This window comes from Nomascus leucogenys, chromosome 7b, assembly GCF_006542625.1.
Source record: "Nomascus leucogenys isolate Asia chromosome 7b, Asia_NLE_v1, whole genome shotgun sequence".
NCBI lineage: Eukaryota > Metazoa > Chordata > Mammalia > Primates > Hylobatidae > Nomascus > Nomascus leucogenys.
Window position 1 is genome coordinate 17,325,031 of NC_044387.1, and position 12,821 is coordinate 17,337,851.

General features: G+C 40.5%; 1 protein-coding gene across 9 annotated transcripts in view; it reads left to right on the plus strand.

Annotated features, from left to right (window-relative positions):
* ELF2 (E74 like ETS transcription factor 2) overlaps positions 1–12,821 on the plus strand; it is a 130,174-nt gene that overhangs the window by 1,428 nt on the left and 115,925 nt on the right. For 2 of the 9 annotated variants that reach the window (XM_030815685.1, XM_030815688.1), the window contains exon 1: positions 7,367–8,169. The exons of the other annotated variants lie outside the window; for them this stretch is intronic. The gene's annotated coding sequence lies outside the window, so the exon portion shown is untranslated. Of the gene's footprint in view, positions 1–7,366; positions 8,170–12,821 lie in introns of those variants that run through there. 9 annotated transcript variants of the gene reach the window in all.

Below are 12,821 nucleotides of genomic sequence, written 5' to 3' on the forward strand. Positions count from 1 at the left end.
TCATTGTAAAACTGTTAAAAATTCCCCCCTTTCTTGTGTTCATGAACATTTACTTCAGCTTAATGGCTTAAATTGTAATCCGGTGATGAGAGAATAGTAATCGTCTGTTTGATAATCAGGTTTGTTTTCCTTTTTATCTGTGATTCTCTATCCCGAAGTAAATTATGCACTTTCTTTGGTGCCAGAATCATGGAAGGATGCATGCTTTAATAAGAAAGGATTGGATATTTGTGTTTCAGAGTTTCTTCAAAAGGTAGAATGACTTATATAGGACTGGAAACCATTAAATTACATTTAAGGGAATTTAGGAATAATAAAACTTTTTATAGAGCATTACAGTTTACAGAGTACATTCATGTAAATATTATTGAGACGATATCTAGTAGTTAAACACATGAAATAGAAAATTGGAATATCCTGGGCATTTGAAATTTGAATATTTATGTCAACCTATTTTTAAGTTTAGTGATTTAACTCATTGGATTTATCATTGCCTCTCATTTCAGACATAAATACTCATTTACAAAATAGCTTGAGTATGCTTGGAAACAATTTGTAACTTTGGGATTTTTCTATCCTAAGGAAACAGATTGGTACCTGTGGCCTGTAGGGTCTGCTAATGTTAATGGCTTTACCTGCTCGTGTTGTATACCATTTTTGGAGGGGTAACAGCTTCACTGTGATATAGTTCACATACTCAGTTCAGTTTAAAGTGTAGAGTTTGGTGGGTTTATTAATTTTTTAAAAAATTACTCCATTTTGCAGGTGAACAATTCAGTGGTTTTTAGTACAATTGTCCATCGGTATCTGTTGGGCATTTGCTCTAGGGCCTTCCTGAGATACCAGAATCTATGGATGCTCAGGTCCCTAAAATAAAACGGCATAGTTGCTGGGTGCAGTGGCTTGTGCCTGTAATCCCAGTTATTCAGGAGGCTGAGGTGGGAGGATCTCTCGAGGCCAGAGTTTGGACACCAGCCTGGGTGACAGAGCAAAATCCTGTCTCTTAGGAAAAATGAATAAAAATGACATAGTATTTGCATATAAACTATGCATATCCTCTTGTATGCTTTAAATCATCTCCAGATTACTCATACTACCTAATCCAGTGTGGATGCTATGTAAATAGTTGTTATACTGTGTATTGTTTAGGGAATAATGACCAGGAAAAAAGTCTGTACATGTTCATTTACAGACATAATTTTTTTTTTGAGTAGTTTCTGTACCTCATTGGTTGAATCCATGGATTCAGAACTTATGGGTATGGAGGGCCGACTGTATATTCAAAGTTGTGCAGCCATCACTATAATCAATTTTACAGCATTTTAATCATCCCCTAGAAGAGCCCCATATCCATTAACAGTCGCTTTTCATTTTCCCTCAGCACTCCCAGTCCTATGCAACCACTGATCGACTTTCTATCATTATAGATTAGAGTGTTCTGGACATTTTATGTAAGTGAAACCATATATGTGGTCTTTTGTGACTGGCTTCTTTCCCTTAGCTTAATGCTTTCAAAGTATATCCATGTTGTAATATGTGTCAGTACTTCATTTCTTTTTTTTTTTTTTTTAACTTAATCTATTTCCTTTCTTCTTTTTTTTTTAGACGGAGTCTCGCTCTGTCGCCTAGGCTGGAGTGCAGTGGTGCGATCTGGCTCACTGCAACCTCTGCCTCCCGGTTCAAGCGATTCTCCTGCCTCAGCCTCTCCAGTAGCTGGGACCACAGGCGCATGCCACAACGCCTGGCTAATGTTTTTTTTTTTTTTTTTGTATTTTTAGTAGAGATGGGGTTTCACCATGTTAGCCAGGATGGTCTCGATCTCCTGACCTCGTGATCTGCCCGCCTCTGCCTCCCAAAGTGCTGGGATTACAGGGGTGAGCCACCACGCCCGGCTAATCTATTTTAGTTTTTATAGAGATGGGATTTCACCATATTGCCTAGGGTAGTCTTGAACTCCTGGGCTCAAGCAATCCTCTCTCTTTGTCCTCTCAAAGTGCTGGGATTTCAGGCGTGAGCCACTGCACCTGATCCTTTTTAATTAAAAAAATTTTTTATAGTCTTTTTTTTTTTTTTTTGAGACGGAGTCTCGCTCTGTTGCCCAGGCTGGAGTGCAGTGGCATGATCTCAGCTCATTGCAACCTCCGCCTCCCGGATTCAAGCGATTCTCTTGCCTCAGCCTTCCAAGTAGCTGGGACTACAGGCGCGTGCCACCATGCCTGGCTAATTTTTTGTATTTTTAGTAGAGATGGGATTTCACCGTGTTAGCCAGGATGGTCTTGATCTCCTGACCTCATGATCTGCCCACCTCGGCCTCCCAAAGTGCTGGGATTGCAGGTGTGAGCCACTGCACCCACCCTATAGTCTTTTTTTTTTTTTATTCATGAGTAATATTCTATTTATGGATATATTACATTTTATTTATCTGTGCATCAGTTGATGGACATTTAAGTTTCTATTTTTTTGGGCTATTATGTTGCTATGAATATTCATGTTTTTGTTTAGATGTGTTGTCATTTCTTTGGGTATGTACACTTCTTAATAAATTAGCTTTTGACTTACCTGATACCAAAAAAATTATCCATTTTGAGTAATTCAATAATTTTTAGTAAATATATAGAATTGTGAAACTATCACCTTGAGCTAGTTTTTGAACATTTCCATTGCCTCCAAAATTCCCTCCAGCCTGTTTGCAGTTAACCCTTATTCCCACCCCCAGCCAATCACTGATTGGTTTTGTCTTAATCCATTTGCTTTTACTGGATATTTTGTATAAAGGGAATTGTACAATATGTAGTCTTTTGTATCTGGCTTCTTTCACTTAGCATAATGTTTTTGGGATTCATTCACATTGTAGTTTTTATCAGTTTTTTGTCCCTTTTTACTTTGGAATAGTATTTCTTTGTATAGGTATATGATAGTCCCCCCCTTATCTGTGTTGGATACATTCCAAGACCCCCAGTGGATGCCTGAAATCTCAGGTAGTATTACCTGTGATAAAGTTTAACTTGTTAATCAGGCATAATAAGAGATTAAAAACAATACGATAGAATAGTTACAACAATATGCTATTCACAATTTCATAGAAGATTTCTTACTGTAGATGTTAGCAAACTCAGCATAAAGTTTTTTTCTTATTAAATTGAGAACTTTCACTTTTACACTTAAAAAGTATTTTACAGCTTTTCTTTGGCATATCCAATTGTCATCCTCATTACTCTTGAGCATTTGAGCCATTATTAAGTAAAATAAGGGTTACCAGCACTACGATACTAGTTGATCTGATAGCTGAGATGGCCACTAAGTGACTAACGAGCAGGTAGTGTAGACAACGTGAATATGGTGGATAAAGGGATGATTCATGTCCGAGGCAGAGGGGCATGGTATGAGGTTTCATCATGCTGCTCAGAATGGCACTCAATTTAAAACATAGATTATTTATTTCTGAAATTTTCCATTTATCATTTTCAGACCATGTTTGACTGTGGGTAACTGAAACTGGAAAGTAAAGCTGTAGGTAAGGGGAGATTACTGTAACACACTTTAGCTGTTGACCAGTTTATATAGCTGTTTCTTTTTTTTTTTTTTTTTTTTTTCTGGAGACGGAGTCTCGCTCTGTCGCCCAGGCTGGAGTGCAGTGGCGCAATCTCGGCTCACTGCAAGCTCCGCCTCCCGGGTTCACACCATTCTCCTGCCTCAGCCTCTCCGAGTAGCTGGGGACTACAGGTGCCCGCCACCACGCCTGGCTAATTTTTTGTATTTTTTTTTTTTAGTAGAGACGGGGTTTCACTGTGGTCTCGATCTCCTGACCTCGTGATCCGCCCGCCTCGGCCTCCCAAAGTGCTGGGATTACAAGCGTGAGCCACCGCGCCCGGCCTATATAGCTGTTTCGATTATTTCCAGTTTTTGACTCTTTTGAATAATACTCAAACATTTGAGTACAAGTCTTTATGTGGACATATGGTTTTGTTTCTCTTGGTTAGCTATCCAGGAGTAGAATTACAGCATCATACGTTTAGCTTTTCAGGACCCTGCCAAACTGTTTCCCAAAGTGGCCATAACATCTTATATTGCTAACAGCAATGTTTGAGAGTTCCAGTTTTCTTCACATCTTTGTCAACACTTATTATTGTCTTTTTTTAAAATTATAGCTGTTCTAATGGATATGAATTTGTTTGTTTGTCTTTGAGTCACTCTGTCGCCCAGGCTGGAGTGCAGTGGCGCAATCTCAGCTCACTGCAACCTCTCCCTCCTGGGTTCAAGCAATTCTCATGCCTCAGCCTCCCGAGTAGCTGGGATTACAGGAGTAGCTGGGATTACAGCCGAGCACAACTACACCCAGCTGATTCTTTGTATTTTTAGTGGAGATGGGGTTTCACCATGTTGCCCAGGCTGGTCTTGAATCCTGAGCTCAGGCAATCCTCCCGCCTTGGCCTCCCAAAGTGCTAGGATTACAGGCGTGAGCCACCGTGCCTGGCCTGATTTTGTTAATTCGTTGTGTTTTTTTTTTTCTTTTTTTCTCTGCATACTGTTTAGTGGAGTCATTGTGATTTTAATTTTAATTTTCCTTATGACTCATAGTATTGAGCATCTTTGCATGTATCTTTTTTCTTAACCCATTTATGCCTGAAGTTGCAATTTTTTTTGTGAAAAATCAGACCTTGGCGATGACCTTGAGCAGTAGGATATTAATAATTCCTACAAGCTTAGCATTCCAGTAATGGAACACTTGGCATAAATGGGCTGGCTGGAGTGCAGTGGTGCGACCAGAGGTCACTGTAGCCTTGACCTCCTGGGCTCAAGCAGTCCCCCGCCTCAGCCTCCTGAGTAGTTGGGAATGGGGAATGCAGGTGCATGCTACCATGCGTGGTTAATTTTTTTTATTAACCCTGCCATTTTTGTAGAGATGGGGGTCTCACTGCATTGCCCAGGCTACTCTTGAACCCCTGGGCTCAAGCAGTCCTCCTGCATTGGCCTGCCAAAGTTCTGGGATTACAAGCATGAGCCACCATGTCTGACCCATCTTTTTTGATGATATCGCTATTCAGATCTTTTGCTCCTTTTAAAATTGGGTTGTTTGGGCTGGGTGCGGTGGCTCATGCCTGTAACCCCAGCACTTTGGGAGGCTGAGGTGTGTGGATCACCTGAGGTCAGGAGTTCGAGACCAGCCTGGTCAACATGGCAAAACCCTGTCTCTACTAAAAATACAAAAATTAGCCGGAGATTGTGGCACATGCCTATAATCTCAGCTACTCAGAAGGCTGAGGTAGGAGAATTGCATAAACCTGGGAGGCGGAGGTTGCAGTGAGCTGAGATTGCAACACTGCACTGCAGCCTGGGCGACAGAGCAAGGCTCTGTCTCAAAAAAATAAAATAAAATATAATAAAATTGGGTTGTTTGACTTATTGAGTTGTAAGAAGTTTTTTTTTTTAAATATATTCTGGATATAAGTTCTTTAATAGATATATGATCTGCCAATATTTCTTCACAGTCTGTTGCTGGTCTTTTCATTGCTTAAAAAATTGGTGGCTGGGCGTGGTGGCTCACACCTGTAATCCCAGCACTTTGGGATGCTGAGGTGGGCGGATCTTGAGGTCAGGCATTCCAGACCAGCCTGGCCAACGTGGTGAAACCCCATCTCTACTAAAAATACAAAAATTAGCCAGGTGTGATGGTGTGCACCTGTAGCCCCAACTACTTAGGAGGCTGAGGCAGGAGAATCGCTTGAACCTGGGAGGCAGAGATTGCAGTGAGCTGAGATCACGCCACTGCACTCCAGCCTGGGCAACAGAGTGAGACTCCATCTCAAAAAAAAAAAAAAAAAAAAAAAAAGGTGATTGAGAGCTTTTAAAGTGTAATTAGTTTAAATTTTGATGAAGTGTGGTATCTAAATTTTTTCTTTTATAGATCATACTTTTGTTGTCTTATGTGAGAACTCTGCCTAATCCAAGATCTTGAGATTTTTCTGCTTTCTAGAAGTTTTATAGTTTTAACTCTTAACAGTTAGATTTTATCATCTATTTTGAATTAATTTCTGTGTATGGTGAGAAAAAGGTTCTAAATTCATCTTTTACATACAGATTGTTCTGTCAACCTAAATAAAAGACAGTCTCTCTGAAAGAAAACAATATTTATTCAGGAATGGGCATTATAATGGGAATATGCATATCATAGTAAACTATGTGCATATTCAAGTAAACTATGTGAATATTCAGGGAAGTAAAGGAAGACATAGTTTTTTTTTTTTTTTTGAGACGGAGTCTCGCTCTTTCGCACAGGCTGGAGTGCAGTGGCGAGATCTCAGCTCATGGCAAGCTCCACCTCCCGGGTTCATGCCATTCTCCTGCCTCAGCCTCCTGAGTAGCTGGGACTATAGGTGCCTGCCACCACGCCCAGCTAATTTTTTGTATTTTTAGTAGAGACAGGGTTTCACCATGTTAGCCAGGATGGTCTCGATCTCCTGACCTCATGATCCGCCCGCCTCGGCCTCCCAAAGTGCTGGGATTACAGGCATGAGCCACCGTGCCCGGCCAAGACATAGATTTTTAAAGGAAAAATGAGGAAGATTACATCATTGTTTTAAATCAGTTGTGTTTGGCTATAAAGATCAGTGACAAGAGTGGTGCCAGTCTGAGGTTGGACATGAAGTTACTGGGCAGATATCCTTGCAGAAGTATTTTTTTGTGTAAGGTAGCGATTGCCTGATTGCCTTTGTGTAGGGTTGTGGCCTTTATGGGTTTTTTTGTGATAGTTTTTTTTTTTTTTTCTTTTTGAGATGTAGTCTCGCTCTGTTGCCCAGGTTGGAGTGCAGTGGTGTGATTGCGGCTTGCTGCAACCTCTGCCTCCTGGGTTCAAGTGATTCTCCTGCCTCAACTTTCCACGTAGCTGGGACTACAGGCCTGCACCACCACGCCTGGCTAATTTTTGTATTTTTAGTAGGAATGGGGTTTCACCATTTTGGCCAGGTTGGTCTCGAACTCCTGACCTCAAGTGATCTGCCTGCCCTGGCCTCCCAAAGTGCTGGGATTACTGGCGTGAGCCACCACACCCAGGCAATAGTTATTTTTTTTTTAATCAGGTATTCATGCATGAGAACCCTCCTTTGATGGCCTTCCCTGGCTCCATTTGTCAGGGCTTTTAACATAAATGACCCAATTTTAATTCTAACAACTTTCACTTTTCCCCCTTTTGATTAAAATCTTTCTTTGGACCCAGGCACAGTGGCTCATGCTTGTAATCCTGGCGCTTTGAGAGGCAGAGGCAGGAGGATTGCTTGAGCCCAGGAGTTTGAGACCCACCTGGGCAACATGGCAAGACCCTGTCTCTAAAAAAACAAATAAAACAAAAGGGATCTTTCTTTGGAAGCATCACTGATCAATCATCTTGTAGTTAGGTTTTAATTATCTTTAGATGCCAGGATGGACCTGTCCTGGGTTGTTGGTATGGTCCCATGTTGGAGGGAGTGCTTGTCAAACTAGGAGTCAGTGTCAGGACCCTTTCAGTCACATTTGAGCAACAAAGGAAATTTGGAGGGAGTGATTCTCAGGCTAAGTCTGCCGGGAATCCATTATTAAGATCAGTTTTTGTCTGTTCCTTAAATGTAGGCTATCATCTCAGGGTTTAGGGCCAGCCCAGTATAATTCTGTTGGGTCAGTATAGTTCTGTACTTCTACAGAAATGTAACAAATAACATGTACAAAGTTTAAAAAGGAAAATACAAAGTAAAATTAATAGTAATATAATACCAGTTTACATAATGGTTTTGAGCCATGAAGCTAGACCTAAAGGCAGTCAGTTGAATAAACCAAGTGACCATGGAGAACTAGATCAGACCTGTTGTAACCATGTGATCTGTTTTCTTATTTTGCATATGAGTCTCAACTTCCTCAAAGGAATTTATCCAGGTAAATCATGTAGTATTAGTAATAGCACAGACATTTCTTTACTTAACCAATAGCTAATGCAGAGTAATGTTATCATTCGGTATTCCATAACTGGGTTGAATTAAAGCAGAGTGTGAATAATTTTTTTAGGGATGTTGCCAGAGTCACCCACTAGGTGGACTGAAGGATCTTTTAGGTCAAGTTCTGTCAAGTTACCAGCAGAAGCTACTGATTATGAAATTTCAGTTACATTATCTTGCCAAGTGAAAAAGCTACGCCTTAAGAGGGGTAAGAGTCTCCCCTTGTTCAGTTATCTTGGGAAAAGCTGTCTACAGTGCGGAACCATCGACTTCTCATCCTGGCTTGCAGTTTGAATGTCTCTGGTTAAGGCATTGGGCAGTTTGGTGAACTTTTCTGTGTGGCTCAGACTTCGAGTACCAGACTTGTCCCTTAAAATTCATCGAGTTTCAGCTTATAGGGCCTCAGGAACAGAGCAATTTCTGTTTTAATAATTCTGTGGAAGAAAGTTGGATTGGAGGAACCTAGAATAATTTAGGATCTAGGCTAGTTTGCAGGTAGATAATAAAAACTCAAATACAGTGTACAGGGCTACAGTCTTAATAACAGATACAGTATAGCTTTTCTTTAGAAACATAACTTTTTATAGTCATGCCAGTTTCTACCAGAGATAATCAGAATAAGACAAATTTGTTTATAAAATAGTTTTATTAATTTTTTGTCTGATTATTTACATAAATGCAGCAAGAATAGCTGTTGACCACAAAGAAATCTCAGATTTACAAACCTTTCAAGACTAGGAAGCCAAACCGAGGCAGGCATTAGATTTCACCTACAGCCTTAAGGTTCCTGGGCTGGCCAAGAAGTGACAGATTATATTCTCTCACCGTAGGGATGGGAACACCTGAACCCAGACATTGTGTGTGCATTCTTAAATATGATATTCCAGTCAAAGTCTTGGTAATATAACTAATGTTTCTAACTGTATCCTGTTACAAAGAGAGCAAATTTTTATGAACTTGTGCTAACAACCCTATATTATCATAAAAATAAGAAGACTCATGAATAGTTTCTGAATTTTACTTAACCAATATCTAATGCAGAGGGATCAAGTAGGGAGAAAAAGTAAATGCTTTCACTTTTGTTGAGGTAAGTATTATCTTACCAAATTACTGTAAATGATTGATACTTTAAGAGAAAAAGTTTTCTTAAATCTGGAAAATTGAACATTTAAGTAAAGAACCAACAATGTTTCAAATAAAAGTCATAAAAACATCATTGATTATTTAATCTCATATTTTATTTTATTTTATTTTTTTGAGACGGAGTCTCGCACTCTCGCCCAGGCTGGAGTGCAGTGGTGCCATCTCGGCTCACTGCAAGCTCTGCCTCCTGGGTTCACGCCATTCTTCTGCCTCAGCCTCCTGACTAGCTGGGATTACAGGTGCCCACCACCACGCCCAGCTAATTTTTTGTATTTTTAGTAGAGATGGGGTTTCACCGTGTTAGCCAGGATGGTCTCGATCTCCTGACCTTGTGATCCACCCGCCTCGGCCTCCCAAAGTGCTGGGATTACAGGTGTGAGCCACCGCACCCGGCCTAATCTCATATTTTGTGTTGCTTAATCTTAATTAGCAGTTTTTCTAACTAATCAGTTTCTTCATTAGAATTCTGGAAAATTTTCAGTCCATTGAGCTTAAAGTTATTGGAAATGTATATTTAAGAGTACAAGTCTTTTCCGTGAATCTGATTGCAGATATTTTTATTTTTATTTATTTTTAAATTTTATTTATTTATTTTTTGAGACAGAGTTTCACTCTGTCACCCAGGCTGGAGTGCAGTGGCCTGATGTCGGCTCACTGCAACCTCCACCTCCCAGGTTCAAGTGATTCTTGTGTCTCAGCTTCCCAAGCAGCTGGGATTACAGGCGCATACCACTACCTTGGCTTATTTTTGTATTTTTAGTAGACACTAAAGACTAAAATTTAAGTAAAGACCAGAGACTAAAGACTAAAATTTTGTATTTTTAGTAGCCATATTGGCCAGGCTGGTCTTGAACACCTGACCTCAGTTGATCCGCTTGTCTCGGCCTTCCAAAGTGCTGGGATTACAGGCGTGAGCCACCATGCCCAGCCTGTTTTTAGAGAAGAATCAAAACTGTGAATGATGAAGGTTTAGAATAGCCATGGTTAAAAATCTGATGAAGTTCATTATAATCAGCAATTGACAAAGAAATTCAGTTATTTTTGTGGCATGTAACATATACTAGAATTATGACTGATGACATACTAGATTTCCAAGAGTTTTATATACTTTTGGAATATTCATATTAATATCATATAAATAAATGTAACTGAAAGAAGATCTAGAATCACTTATTTGTCAATGCTTTCCATATAATTCAGCATATCAAATAAGCCTGATTTAGTTCAGTGTCTCTGTTTCAGAAATCTTTGAGAAGGTCCAGTGCCTTGTGGAACATCCTTAGTTTGAGGTCAAGAAAGACTTATTTATTTTTTATTTTTTTGAGACGGAGTCTTGCTCTGTTGCCCAGGCTGGAGTGCAGTGGTGCAATCTCAGCTTACTGCAACCTCTGCTTCCGGGATTCAAGTGGTTCTCCTGCCTCAGCCTCCCGGGTAGCTGGGATTACAGGCGTGAGCCACTGCGCCTGGCCTAATTTTGTATTTTAAGTAGAGATGGGGTTTCTGCATGTTGGTCAGGTTGGTCTCGGACTCTGACCTCAGGTGATCTATCCACTTCGGCCTCCCAGAGTGCTGCGATTACAGGCATGAGCCACCGCACCAAGCCAGAAGACTTAATTTAGAACTTCATCCTGGGGAAGTTTACCAAAGATGTCAAAAGCTGTAAAACACCTGATCAAAACAGAATCATAGGTCACTGAAATAATAGTCATTAATTTAACCACAGTAATAATCAAAAGATTTCAAAAGCAATACAGAAAGTTACATGGATGGGAAACAAACAAACAAAAAACCAAAACCCTTAACCCTTCTAAAGCCCAGTTTTCCTAAGTAACCAAAAACTCTAATAAAGACAGCATGAAATACAGGGATTATCTTCATAAGCTGCAAAATCTTTGTTTCTTGGGCCAGTTAACAAAAAGGCAAAGAAAACTTCCTGCAATGAGATCGCGTCTCCTAATGGGAAACCCATTTAGATAATCTGGCAGTTGGACCTGATGAAAAATTACTTGACACAGGAAGAATGTGTGTCCAGGGTTATGAGTGTACACCATATTATAGAGAAATGTAAACAAGAAAACTAGTACCTTGAGCATGAAATACATGGCTCTTAGTAAAATCATGGGAAATTCTGGGTTAAATGGAGCAATTCAGACACATCAGGAAAAGCCAATACAGAATTGCTCTAAACTGTAAAGCTGCAGTTCAGAAGATGTTTAAAAATTTAAAGAAACAGATTTCTGAAATAAACATAAAAACCTCTTGCAATTTTTACTAAGAACAGATCAAGACTTCAAGAAAAGCTTGTTCTAACACGGGACCAAAATTTTAGGTATTTGTTGTTGTTTTTGAGACAGGGTCTCATTCTGTTGCCTAGGCTAGAGTGCAGTGGCATAGTCTTGGCTCACTGCAATCTCTACTTCCCAGGTTCAAGTGATTCTCCTGACTGAGCCTCCAGAGTAGCTGGGACTACAGGCGCATGCCACCACGCCCAGCTAATTTTTGTATTTTTTTAGTAGAGATGGTGTTTCTCTATGTTGTCCAGGCTGGTCTCGAACTCCTGACGTCAGGTGATCCACCCGCCTCCGCCTCCCGAAGTGCTGGGACTACAGGCGTGAGCCACCGTGCCTGACCAAAGCTAAACTTTTAGAAAGACTTGCAACTAATTTTCTTTTATTTATAGCCAACTTAATCGTATGAAAGATCTTGGTTCCTTCCTCCTTCCTTCCTCCCTCCCTCCCTTCTTTTCTTCCTTCCTTCTCTCTTTCCCTCCCTCCATCCCCCCCGGTTTCTCTTTCTCTTTCTCTTTTTCTTCTCCTTCTTCCTTCCTTTCTTTCTTTCTCTCCTTTCTCCTTCCTTTCTTTCTTTCTTTCTTTCTTTCTTTCTTTCTTTCTTTCTTCTTTCTTTCTTTCTTTCTTTCTTTCTCTTTCTTTCTCCTTCCTTCCTTCCTTCCTTCCTTTCTTTCTCTCTCTCTCTCTGTCTCTCCCTCTCTCCCTCCCTCCCTCCTTCTCTCTCACCCCTCCCTCCCTTCCTTCTTTCTCTTGCCCTTGCCCTTTTCCTCTTTCTTTCTTTCTTTCTTTCTTTCTTTCTTTCTTTCTTTCTTTCCTTCCTTCCTTCCTTCCTTCCTTCCTTCCTTCCTTCCTTCCTTCCTTCTTTCTTTCTTTCTTTCTTTCTTTCTTTCTTTCTTTCTTTTTCCTTTTCCTTCCTTCCTTCCTTCCTTCCTTCCTTCCTTCCTTCCTTCCTCCTTTCCATTCCTTTCCTTTTCTTTCTTTTCTCTTTCTCACCCCTCCCTCTGTCTCTCCCTCCCTCCTTCCTTCCTATTTCTTTTTTTTTTTTGATAGAGGGACTCATTCTGTCTCCACTGCGATCACGCCTCACTGTAGGCTCAACTTTGCGGGCTCAAGTGATCCTCCCACCTCAGCCTCCTGAGTAGCTGAGACTACAGGCACATGCCAGTGTGTCTGGCTAGTTTTTGTATTTTTTGTAGAGACAGGGTTTCACTGTGTTGAACAGGCTGGTCTTGAACTCCTGGGCTCAAGTGGTCTGGCTGCTTCTGCCTCCCAAAGTGCTGGGATTACAGGCGTGAACCTCTGTGTCTGGCCCACACACAAAATTTCTTTAATAAATTCATCTTTCACAAGCCTTCCACAGCTTAATCAGATCTTCCACAACATTCTTGGGCCTTTAGCTTTGTCCTATACTTTCTTAAATAACATGTTA